The following is a 12655-nucleotide window of genomic DNA, read 5'->3' as shown; positions in this document are numbered from 1 at the left end:
AGCAGCAGATAAACGTCCGACATTAGCCAGAGGGGCTAATCAATGCCCAATGTAAACCAAACACCAGAAAATCATCCCCATTGTGAACACAGTCATTTACTCAGTCGGCCAGAAAAATTACAATTATGAAATTGAAACTACATTTGCTGCTTAAATGAGTCCTTTCAGAGATTTAGTTTAGACTGAAAATTGTTCATTAAAGAGTTCCACTGGGTAATGAACTTCAACTGTACTTTATATTTTTAGAACCCTTCAAATTCACTCCCTATTCCAACCCCCAGAGGTAGGTTATATCAGGGATAGGCAAACTTTTTCTGTAAACAGTCAGACAGTAATAAATATTTTAGGCTTTGCAGTCTAAACAGTTTCCATCACAACTACTCAACTCTAAACTGTTGTCATATGAAAATAAGCAGAGACAATATTCACGTGAAGGAGTGGGGTGGGACGAATGGAGAAAGTAGCATGGAAACATATATTACCATATGTAAAAGAGACAGTCAGTGGGAATTTGCTGTATAACTCAGGGAGCTCAAACTGGTGCTCTGTAACAACCCAGAGAGGTGGGATGGGGTGGGAGGTGGGAGGGAGGCTCAAGAGGGAGGGGACATATGTATCCCATGACTGATTCATGTTGTTTGTATGGCAGAAACCAACACAATATTGCAAAGCAAATATCTTTCAATTAAAAATAAATACATTAAAATCCAAAAAAACTCTGTTTTGTTTATGAATACTCATATTTAAATTTCAGAAAATTTTTATGTGCTTCAAGTATCCTTCGTTTCTGTTTTCTCCAACAGTTAAAAATGTAATAGCTATTGTTAGCTTGCACGCCACATTTGGCTGGGAGGCTGGAGTTTTGCTGACCCTTGACTTATATCAATTACCCTATTTACAGATGATAAAACAAAGGTTAAAGGAGACTAAGAATATTCTAAAATCAATAGCAATTCAGTTTATTATGTTCCATATACAGAGAAATAATGAAGCAATAGGAAAAACAGAGACACTTATCCACTCTTTATCCATGTGATTCACAGCGTGGGAAAATCATGTATTATCTATAAACTTTGATTCCCTGGGGCATAACAAGTAAATAATTTTTAAACTGTGCTTAGCAAGATTGGTTCATGGTAAATGAGGCAATTTTGTCTTAAATTTATATATATAATACTTTATTGTCTTTCTTAATTTTGATTTATAATGGGTGACAGTCTCTAAGTTGAAAAAAAAAGTTGTCTTATTTTAAAGATATTATAGTTCTTCTGATAAGCCACATGCTGCTAAGTATTTATCAGCATATAAATGTCTCAAAAAAGATGTAAATAATTATTGATGTAATTTAATCTCAGTACTTCATGGAATGAGGATCCCTCTGTGGGTACCAAGATGAAGGCTTGGAAAAATATTCAGGAATAAAGCAATGGGAAACCTAACACCCCCCACCCCCACCCCCACACACACACTGGAATGTCACTTATTTGGGGCTTTAAAATCATATAATAATAAATTTAAAAGTCACAAAAACCCATAGCTTTGAGCAAGAACAGATATACAGTATACTTATTCAAGAGCTCCTGAAAGCATTACAGCAGAAAACCAGTGTCAAAGAAAAAGATCTCCAACGGTCCTCACTCTTCAGACAATTAAGCCTAGAGAAAAAGAGAGCAGGCACATGATGCAAATGCTACAAAATCATGGAAGATCACACTTGGGTTGAATCAAGGTCACGGAACCTGAAAATACTCTAACAACAGTGAGGGGGCTATCCCACTGAAGTACAGAAGGGTTACCTTTAGAACCTAGGTGAGAACAACTTCTATCAGAGCAGTGATTGTTTGATTGTTTATCTGCTTAGGTGGGTTGTACAGCAGTATAATTTCCCACTTATTTATTCCTCAGTAGAATGGACAACGGTTCCATTTCAGAAAACAAAAATTAAAAAGCAAATAAATTCTTTCAATAGTGGGGGAAAAAGTACTCCATATTTTTCTAATTTCTTAATTTTTTGCCCACTCCATGTGGCTTTTAGGATTTTAGTTCCCCAATCAAGGATTGAACCCAGGCCCTCAGCAGTGAGGGCGCAGAATCCTAACCATTGGCCCACCAGGGAATTCCCCTTCCATATTTAGAAGAGTAATAAGGAAATAATAACTTTAAAATGATAAAATAATGATTTTAAATGATTTTATCATTTAGATAAAATCATGGTGTCAGAATCCTTATAAAGACAACATTGACATTTGTGAGGTAGGTCCCACATCTGCAATGCACTCCTCTGCCTGGGTAAAGTCTAAACTCTTTGGTGTTCACCCCTTACCCCTGTCCAGACCTGTTTTCTGGCTCTCTCATCTCCTGCCCTTTCCTGTCCCCACCCACACTCCAGTCACTTAGCAAGCTCCCTGGAGTTCCCTTCATATGCGATGCTGTTTGGGGCCTTTTCAAATACTAGCTCTTGGCCCAGAATGCCATTCTCCATCCTGTCCACTGGACAACTCCTACCTTCAAGCTCACTCTCACTATACCTGCCCTGATGGCCCTCCCACCATACCTGGAGGGATCACTTTTCCCTCTCTGTTCCCACTTTATGTCATTCTCCCCTCTTTTAAGGCACTTTGACTTGAACGGCTATGTATAGCTTATCTCCTCTACAGAAGATGGTCTCCCTGAGGCGTAAGAAGGAATGCCTTTATTTGAGGCATAGCACAGTGCCTGAGACATATTCATAATTCAATAATCATTTGTTGAATGAATCAATGCTCACCGATCCCTCGTAAAGACTTTACCCTCTCTGCCACAGAAAGAATCTAGAATTGAGGTTGGGATGGTAGGTAATTCTAACATTTCATTCATTCACTCATTCAACAGACATCTATTGAGCATTATGGCTAGGCATTCTTCAAGGAGACTGAGATATATGAGTGAGCAGAGTAAATGAAGATTCCCTACATTTCAAGAGCTCACATGCTAGCTGGGGATACAGACATTAAACAATAAAGGGTGAAAGAGAACATCTATCTTTGTTAAAGCTATCAGGGCTTCCCTGATAGCTCAGTTGGTAAACAATCCGCCTGCAAAGTAGGAGACCCTGGTTCAATTCCTGGGTCGAGAAGATCCACTGGAGAAGGAATAGGTTACCCGCTCCAGTATTCTTGGGCTTCCCTGTGGCTCAGCTGGTACAGAATCCGCCTGCAATGCAAGAGACCTGGGTTTGATCCCTGGGTTGAGAAGATCCCCTGGAGAAAGGAAAGGCTACCCACTCCAGTATTCTGGCCTGGAGAATCCCATGGACTGTATAGTCCACGGGGCCACAAAGAGTCAGGCACGACTGAGCGACTTTCACTTCACCTCAATTTGTCTTTGTTAAAAGGGGATAAGAGATAAGAGAAAAAGATATAAGTAGAGTATGATAAAGGGGATTGGGAGTGTATGAGTTGTGATTTTAAATTATGTAATCAGGGAAGCAGAACCCGTCAAGTAGACAATGAGAGGTTGCATTTGGACAAAGACTTAGAGAGTGAAATAGACATGGGGGTATATGGGGGAAGGGCATTCTAGGCAGTGAGAACATTCAGTGAAGGATCTAAGGATAAAACAAGAGGTCAGTGAGGTTGGCTAAAAGTGAGATGGCAAAGAGATGTGTTAATGTAGGGAGACGAGGGGGGAAAGGTGGCAGGTCTTGGAGGCCTTGTAGATCATTAAAATGACTTTGACCCTGAACAAAATAGGGAACCACTGGAGGATTTTGAGTAGAGGAGCAACATGATCTGACTTACATTTTACAAGGATCACTCAGCTATTTTGTTGAGAATTTATATTGGGCCAAGGGTAGAGAAAAACTATAAGCATTTAGTCTTATCTAGGGGCTAGATTTCACTCACTCTCCTACTGTCTGGTAAATATTAAATGAGGCCAATATGTCTGAGCATAGTTACCCATGTGGAGGCAACCTGATGAAGGAGAAAGGGCAGAAAAAGAATGCAGTTTAGCTGCTGCCACTTTCCGGGTTAGCCTCTGAGTCTTGCTCCTTTTCTACCTCTTCCTCTTACTCCTTTATCACCAAAATTACAAGAAATTTCCTGGTTGGCTCACTTTTTCAGAACAAAAGAGAATTACGCCATAGATTTAGTGGAAAACAGTTTAATGGTAGTAGAGTTTAAAGAGGCTCAAATAAGGTTAACTCCATTATTAAAACGATCATGGGGAAGATGATGATGCTGGTAGTCTTTATAATATTTGCCTTTGCTGCGGAGTTCATAGATCATTGATAGACTGCACAAAAGAAGAAGGGAGCCAATGCCAGGAAGATGGCCTTAGTCATACCATGTAAGCCATTGAATATCTTTTTTAGTCTAAAATATTTCTGAGGCTATCTGCCAAACTGTTTTTTTTTTAAAAAGCAAATGTGATCCACACATTTGAATGCTTATAATTGGAAAATCTATGGCAATGGAAAATTGCATTCTTTGTAAACTGACACTGCATTTACATATACTGAAATATGGAACACATATCCATAAAATTGTGTTACTCTCTATAAAATGCATTCCTATATTCCAGTTCTTAGTTTGTTAGATCAGATCCTTAAAAATTATTTTAAATGCCTTTGTTTAACCAAAATTTGGTGTGCTGAGCATTTTTCTTAAACCAGTGTTAAAAATATATTTAGGCACTTCCCCAGCAGTCCAGTGGTTAAGACTCCACCTTCTAATGCAGGGAGTGTGGGTCTGATCCCTGGTTAGGTAGGGACTAAGGTCCCACATGCTGTGGGGCGTGGCCAAAAATTAAAGAAAAAATTAATGCATTCCTTTGTTCTGTAGAATCTTTCTTGAGCAATTCAGGATGATTTGAACACTTTAAAAATGAATGAGAACTCTACTAGAAAGTATGTATTTCATAATATCATTAAATATTGATTAAGTATCCACTACACATACAACACTGTATTAGTAGCTAAGAGGACAATGATATTATAAAATTTAGATTTGAATCTTTTTAAAGAAACACTTGCAAAATGGGGTTTTCATTCTCTTTCCTGGTCATGTGTAGTTTCCTTTCACAATTATTGCCTATCAACAGAAAAATAACAGAAAATAGAGATTATCCACCTAGTTTTGCATTTTCCTCTCATGTCTGAGGATCTCTCTAAAGCAGAGGGAGATCCAGACTTGAGGGTTAACAGGGTACGTTTCCAGTTGAGTTTGCCTCCGCACTTTAGGCTGTTCATTTGACTTGGTCTAAAATTGGAAATTTGTGTAGAAGTGTTTCTCTTGAGACTTGCAACATTTTAAAGGATGTTCCTACTAAGCAGTAATGCAAACTAAAAGTCATAGAAACCTCTTAATTCTGATGGTTCCAAGCATAATCATTTGGATATGTAGAATAAGATCAAGGAAAATGAAAAGAGAAACTGAAAATTAATATTTCTTCATTTCAAAATTTTTAGCACATCACCCTTCTTGGTTATATCCTGCTCCTTGGTTTGAGATGTGTTCTAGATGGGAGAGGTGCCTATCATAACTAGCATAATTATGTCCACTCGGGGTTCAGTCAATCAGTTCAGTAGGAGAAAGTAAACTTGTTCATGTAGGCAAAAATATCTACATTTTTTTCAGCCATTATTCTCATGTCATGAGCAGGCACAGCCCTTGCCGATGAAACTAGCATGAGTGATGCATGAGTTTCCATTATTGAACCTTCAACTGATCAGTGAATTAGAATTTCCAAGCATCCACCTAAATGTATTGGGTTGGCCAAAAAGTTTGCTTGGGTTTTTAGTAACATTGTATGGAAAAACCTGAATGAGATTTTTGGTCAGCCTTATATTATTACAACTCTCATCACAATGATGGGCAAATTTTGGAATGGCCTTTTGAACTGCATGAACTGTTTTCAGTTTCACAGCCTCAACATTACAAAAGAGTCAACTTTAGGGTTATAAAAAAGCTAGCAAACTATTTATCTCTTTATTTCCATAATCTTAATGAATTTCGATATATGTTTTGAATGAAGAGCTTTGAATAATCCAAATGGAACCTACTGGGAATTTTCATTTGAAGTTTCAGATGTCCCAGGCTACAAAGAGCCTTTGAATTTAGGTATTTCCTTCTTTTGTATTAGGTTTCCCTGGTGGCTTAGACAGTAAAGAAATCTGCCTACAATGCAGGAAACCCAGGCTCAATCCCTCAGTTAGCAAGATTCCCTGAAGAAGGGAATGGCAACCCACTCCAGTATTCTTGCCTGGAGATTCCAAGGACAGAGGAGGTTGGCAGGTTACAGTCCACAGGGTTGCAAAGAGTCGGACACGACTGAGTAACTTGCACTTTCTTTGGCATTAGTATTAATACTTGGTTAGAATGCATATTCCCAAAATTTTAGAGTAGGAAATATGAATCTTCACTTTCCTCACCAAGCCCAAACCTGCTTCTTTTCCAATGTTCTTTATTCATCCACCTTGGATGGAAACCTGCCAATTACACTAGACTATTTTGTCATCACCTACCCATCAAATCACAAAATAAGGATATTTTACCTTCTAAATATTTTTAAATACACACTCATTCGCCGTCCCAAAGGCCACCAACCTGGGCAAGGTAATAGTCTTTTCTGACTTGAAGCTATACTGCTGAAATAGGTTCCCAGCTGGTCCCCACATCTCCATCCTTTCCCTTCACCAATTTATATTCAAAATTCAATTAAATCACAATTTTATGAATATGATTATGACATTCCTTTTCTTAAAAAATGCAATATTTGCCATTGGCATAAACTTTAAATTCTTTAATAGGACTTAAAGTCTTCATGATTGATCAGAATTGCACCTAACTTTCCAGTCTCATCTCTTACTCCCCTCCTTCTTGAATCCTCCTGAGCTTTCTTTAGTTCTAATATGTCATGGCTCTCTATCTCATCACCCCAGCCCTTATGCATGATTGATTCCTCCACCAGGAACAGCATTCTACACATTAATTTTTTTTTTATTCAACAACTATTATGAAACAAAGACTTGCTATTTGCAACTGTTATTATATTATACTGTTGGGTTGGCCAAAGAGTTTGTTCAGGTTTTTCTGGAACATCATACAAAAACTCGAACGAACTTTCTGGACAACCCCATACGCAGCTGTGCTGTGCTTAGTTGCTCAATTGTGTCTGACTCTTTGGGACCTCATGGACTCTAGCCCTCCAGGCTCCTCTGTCCATGGGGATTCTCCAGGCAAGAATACTGGAGTGGGTTGCCATGCCTTCCTCCAGGGGATCTTCCTAAACCAGCGATCAAACCCAGGTCTCCCACAGTGCAGGCGGATTCTTTATTGTCTGAGCCTCCAGGGAAGCCCAAGAATACTGGAGTGGGTAGCCTATCCCTTCTCTAGGGTAACTTCCTGACCCAGGAATCGAACTGGGGTCACCTGCATTGCAGGTGGATTCTTTACCAGCTGAGCTACCAGAGAAGCCCCAACCCCATATTATGGAAAGCCTATTCCATGTTAGGTACTAGTAAGTAAATCAATAATTAAACCAAGCATAGTTTCTGTCACAATAAAGCTTATTGTCTAGCATGGGAAATAGTCATGAAACAAACAACAAGATTAGAGTTATGACATGGAAAATATAAGTTATGCAGGATCAAATGTCAGGTAACCATACTTAATATAGGAGTCAGTGGAGGTTCCCTGAGGAAGTTCTGTTGAAGCTAAAATCTGAAGGATGAGTAGGAGCTAGCTGTGGAAACAGAAGAGTGGAGAAGGAGGAGAAGTGGTGGAAGAGAGTTCCAGCCACATAGTTAAATGGACAATACACAAACAGTGAGAAGAGAAATAACTTGTCCTCATTATAAGACTTCCCTGGTGGCTCAGACGGTAAAGAATCCGCCTGCAATGTGGGAGACTTGGGTTTGATCCCTGGGTTGGGAAGATTCCTTGGAGAAGGAAACAGCTACCCACTCCAGTATCCTGGCTTGGAGAATTCCATGGACAGAGGAGCCTGGCAGACTACAGTTCATGGGGTCGCAAAGAGTCTAACATGACTGACAGACTTTCACTTTCATTTTTTCCTTATTATAAGCATAAGATATTGGGAACAGTTATCTTTATTGAATATATTTTGTTGGTGGTCTGTGTTGCAAAGGAAAACAATTTATAAAGTTCTCATTACCCTTTGTTGATAACTAAGTTCAGTGGCTCCTCTTTTCATTAAGGCTGTTTGTGATTAAAGGAATAAAAAAGCATCTTTGGTAAGATACAGAGTCTGTATATCGGGAAACTGATTCTATTTGACTTTTGCTTTATGATTGTGAACAAATGACTTACACCTGTTCCTCTGCTTTGTTGTTTATAAAAAAGTGATGATAACACTATCCAATGTAACTTACAGGGTGGTATCAAATAATGGTGCAAAAGCATCACTTAATGAGCCACACTGCTTAATGAACTTTTTTAAAATATGCATTTCAAACACAGTATACAATTTCTTGATTTTAGATTGTTCTCTATATATTGGTAGCAACTCAAATTCATTTTTCTTATGATTCTAGTTGTAGTAATAGGGGCTGCAATTCCAGTTTCACAGCCAAGTAGAAAGCCCTCTTCATTAGCTTTCAAGAGAAACAGAATTGGACTATGTCTCTTTTCAAAAAACCCAACTGTTCAATTCAAAAATATTTTGAAGCAGAGAAACTGGAAAATCCAGTTATTTTGCACTCATCAAAAAAACAGGACACATTTCTGCTGTGATCAAGTCCCTCAATTCCTTCACCTTTCATGCAGAAGTTAATCTGATCAGTCCTTTCTTACTTTTCTGTTTAAACTTACTATCTGATCTCCCACTAGCATGCATGCATGCGTGTGTGCCAAGTCACTTCAGTCATGTCCAACTCTTTGCAACCCCATGGGCTCTAGGCTGCCAGGCTCCTCTGTCCATGGGGATTCTCCAGGCAAGAATACTGGAGTGGGTTGCCGTTGCCTCCTCCAGGGGATCTTCCTGACCCAGAGATCTCCCCACTGGTATATTTATTGACAAACATGGCAATACAAATGCAAAGAAAGTTTTACTGAAATATAATCTCTCATGCTTAATAACTAAGAATTTACAGGTTAAAAAGAAAAAGACAGACTTTCTAGCCTCATGTTATTTTTGTATGTATTAAGGCAGACATGAAATAAGACATCATCGGTTTATGGGTCTACTTTGCCAAAAACTTTTATTCATCCCTGAAAGCATTTTAGTTACAGTTAAGTATACAGGTGTCAAATATCTCTATCACAAATACTGATCTTTTCTTACATGTTTCCATAGTCATAAACAAGAATAATATCAACTCCCTTTTCAGAATCAAAGGACAAGTTCATTCTGAAATATTTTACAAATATTGAGAACTATACAAGTACTACTTTACAGAGATGAAGAGTGAGTTTTTAGTCCTGAATGTCACTTTTTTTTGTTTACAGTCTCTTTTTTCTTTGGTGAGCAATTGGATTTCAAAATATAGGAGCTCTATAAAAGGTGTCTAATTTCAAAGTCCTATTTGGGTCTTTAATTAATTTATTTTTTGCTGTTGTTTAGTTTCTCAGCCATATCTGATTCTTTTGCAACCCCACAGACTGTAGCCCTCTGTCCATGGGATTTCCCAGGCAAGAATACTGGAGTGGGTTGCCATGCTCTCCTCCAAGGCATCTTCCTGACCCAGGGATCGAACCTGTGGCTCCTGTTGAGGCTCTTGCCATGTCTTGTGTACTGCAGGGGGATTTTTTTTTTTTTTTTTTTTACCACTGAGCCATGGGGGAATCTTTTTTTATTTGACTGTGGCAGGTCTTATTTGCAGCATGTGGGATTTTTGATCTTCATTGGGGCATGCAGGTTCTTTTAGTTGCAGCATGTGAACTCAGCTGCAGTACATGGGATCTAGTTCTCTGACCAGGGATGGAATCCAGGCACCCTGCATTGGGATGGCAGGGTCTTAGTCACTGGACCACCAGGGAAGTCCTTGTTTGGGTCTTTAAAAGTTTTTCTATTACTAATTTTAAGAATCTTTAAAGAGTTTGATAATTTTATTTCATTAATTAATTCTGTATTGTTGGGGGAAAATTTTTTTAAGTCATTTAAAAGGAGAAAACAGATCATGGATGATTGGTTTCTCTAGAAATGAGGAAGAGCTCTTAAGGAAATGCATATTTAGGAAACTTACTTAGTTGATGGCAAATTTAATTCTAATCTCTGTTAGTATATGCTTGAAGAAAATAGAGTTCATGAGAAGATTAGTGAGTGCTTCTTTCTGCTTTTGGTACAATGCGAAGGCCTATTCAAGAGGAATCAGAAATGTGGAGTTCAAATCTCATTTCCGCCACCCACTCTCCATGTCACTTAAGCTACTTAAGAAAGCCACTTGGTCTCTGAACATCAGTTTCTTGTTTGTAAAATGTAGATAGTGATGCCTTTCTTATAAGCTTCTTACTAGGAATAAGAGACATACACAATGAAAATGCTTTGTAAATCAGAAGCTGCTTTACAAAAATAAATTAACAAAACTTATCACTAGCTCAAAGATTCCCATAAGAGATTCTATAAAAAAAATAGCTTAATATGTACTTTGGGTTCTTGTTCCCTTTTCAATGTATATGTGCTAAATCCTTCATTAGGTTATAAGCTCCTTAAAGCCACAGTGGGCACACCATATCCTCTTTCATGTTGCTCTCTGGACTACACATAATGGACACTCAAAAGGCTTTGTTGACAGATATTCTCTCCTCTTCCTCAGTTCCACTGGCAAGCAAAAATCACTACTGTCAAAAAGTCTAAAACTCTCTGCTATAATCCATATTTATTTCCTTATATTCTCTCCTCTAAAGTCATGGAGAGCTGGCAGGTCAGCAGCAACTTAACAAAGCCTCAAGGCAAAATCCTTTGTTCTCAATCTAAATCTGCCCCTCTTGCAATACAAAACAAGTGGAATTAAGTACATCCTTGGCTCCAGGAAGAAAGGGAGAGTACCTGCTGGCTCACTAAAGATTTCTAGAGCCACGGAATTCCACAGGAAAGTCCCTCCCTCTCTGGGTAACTGAGAGGAATAAAGTATAGCAACATAATATGGCTAGAGGAAAGACTCACAGAGGACAGGGGTGAAGACACCAAAATCAAAAGAAGGTGAAAAGAGAGTGTTCCCAGGGCACTGATACTCTCTTAGAAGGCTGATGACATGCTCTGCTCTACCCTCATGCTTGAACAACAGTCTTTAATAGGTAGTTGGCACCAGCTCCTGACCCAACGCTTTTAAAAGTGAAGGTACGCGGTGAGGAAGGGATGGCTACCTCAGTCTCCCTCCTTGGATCCTATGAATGTGCCTTTCCGATGCGCATGAGTTAAGGGTGCCCAGTTCAACTCACCTGTTAGGTTTAAGAGAGGAATATTTTTCTTCGAAGCCACCTTGCCCTGTCTTTACCGATACATACTGGCTTTCATTAAACAGCCCTTAGGAGGGCCCACGCATTCCTCAGGCTCGGGGTAAACACGTGTGCCCGCGGGCAGCTCCGGAGCGCCCTGCGTTTCAGCACCACCGTCTCCGGACAGCGCCTCGCTGGCCGGCCGGGTTGAGGCCTCCAATCCTTCACTCATCCACACGGGCCCACTTGCTTTCCTCTTTTTCCCTCAGTGCCAGAAAAAAAGCACCCCAACTTGTAACTTCTCAATCCCTGCTTCTACAGTGACCTCCGCGTCCCTTCCACGGGGTCTAAACGCGCACGCCCCTGCGCCTTCGGATCCTCCGGCACCAGCACCGGAGCAGCATCGGTGGCCCGAGACCGCCCCCGGTCAAGGATCACCTTTCCCTCGCCACTTCTGAATCCCAACACAGCAGCCAGGAGCCCCGGCTCGCTCCGTCTCTCTCTTCGCCCCAAAGCCTCAGAAAAAAAAAAAAAAAAACGCGCGACGATGCCCCCTCCCCCCGCCCCAACACACACACACACACACACACACACACACACACACACACACACACACACACACACACACACACACACACACACACACTCATACACACACTCGCACGCCGCAAGCCTTGCGGGTGCCATCACCGCCCTGGGCAGAGCCTCAGCCAACTTGGGCCCCATCCTTCAACACCGGCTCGCAGAGGGCCGCCCGCAGCGACCGCCCCGCCTCCTCCCCTTCCTAGGCGACAGGTCCCGGCAGCGGAGCCCAGGCCCCCGCCCCCTGTCCCCCCACCTCCACATTCACTAAGCCATCCGCCTCGCGCGGGCAATACACGGTCCACAACCCTCAAACATTTGCCTCGGGCCGCCCCCCAAACCATCAGCCAAACCTAAACGAATCTCCTTGAGCCCAACCCAGTTCCTGGTGTGTTGTGTGTGTGTTTGTGTCTCCGAAGCCTATACATCATTAACTCCTTCGAGCTTTCAGCCCAACCTAAACAAATAGCACGTTATCTCCGACCCCCTTCTCCCTTCTCCGCGCCCCAGCCTCTGCCCCCATCCGGATCCTCATTCGCCAAGTCGCCAAACCAACCACCGCACCCCAGCCCTCAAACCTCGACCTCCCACCCAACCCAAAACAACACTCGCCTCCGGCCCCTCCCCTCCCCCACCCCATGGCCCCCCAGCAAGCTGGGTCTGGCCGGAGCGAGTGACGCCTCGGAAGAGCAGTT

At 41.0% G+C, this 12655-nt stretch overlaps 1 protein-coding gene across 29 annotated transcripts in view; it reads right to left on the bottom strand.

Annotated features, from left to right (window-relative positions):
* Positions 1 to 12655, bottom strand: part of NMNAT2 (nicotinamide nucleotide adenylyltransferase 2) — a 208432-nt gene that overhangs the window by 148117 nt on the left and 47660 nt on the right. The window lies entirely within an intron of this gene.

This window comes from Giraffa tippelskirchi, chromosome 5 (genome assembly GCF_054371585.1).
Source record: "Giraffa tippelskirchi isolate mGirTip1 chromosome 5, T2T-mGirTip1v1.2.pri, whole genome shotgun sequence".
Lineage (NCBI taxonomy): Eukaryota > Metazoa > Chordata > Mammalia > Artiodactyla > Giraffidae > Giraffa > Giraffa tippelskirchi.
The sequence above is the reverse complement of the archived record's forward strand: the minus strand, read 5'-3'. Positions and strand labels throughout refer to the sequence as shown.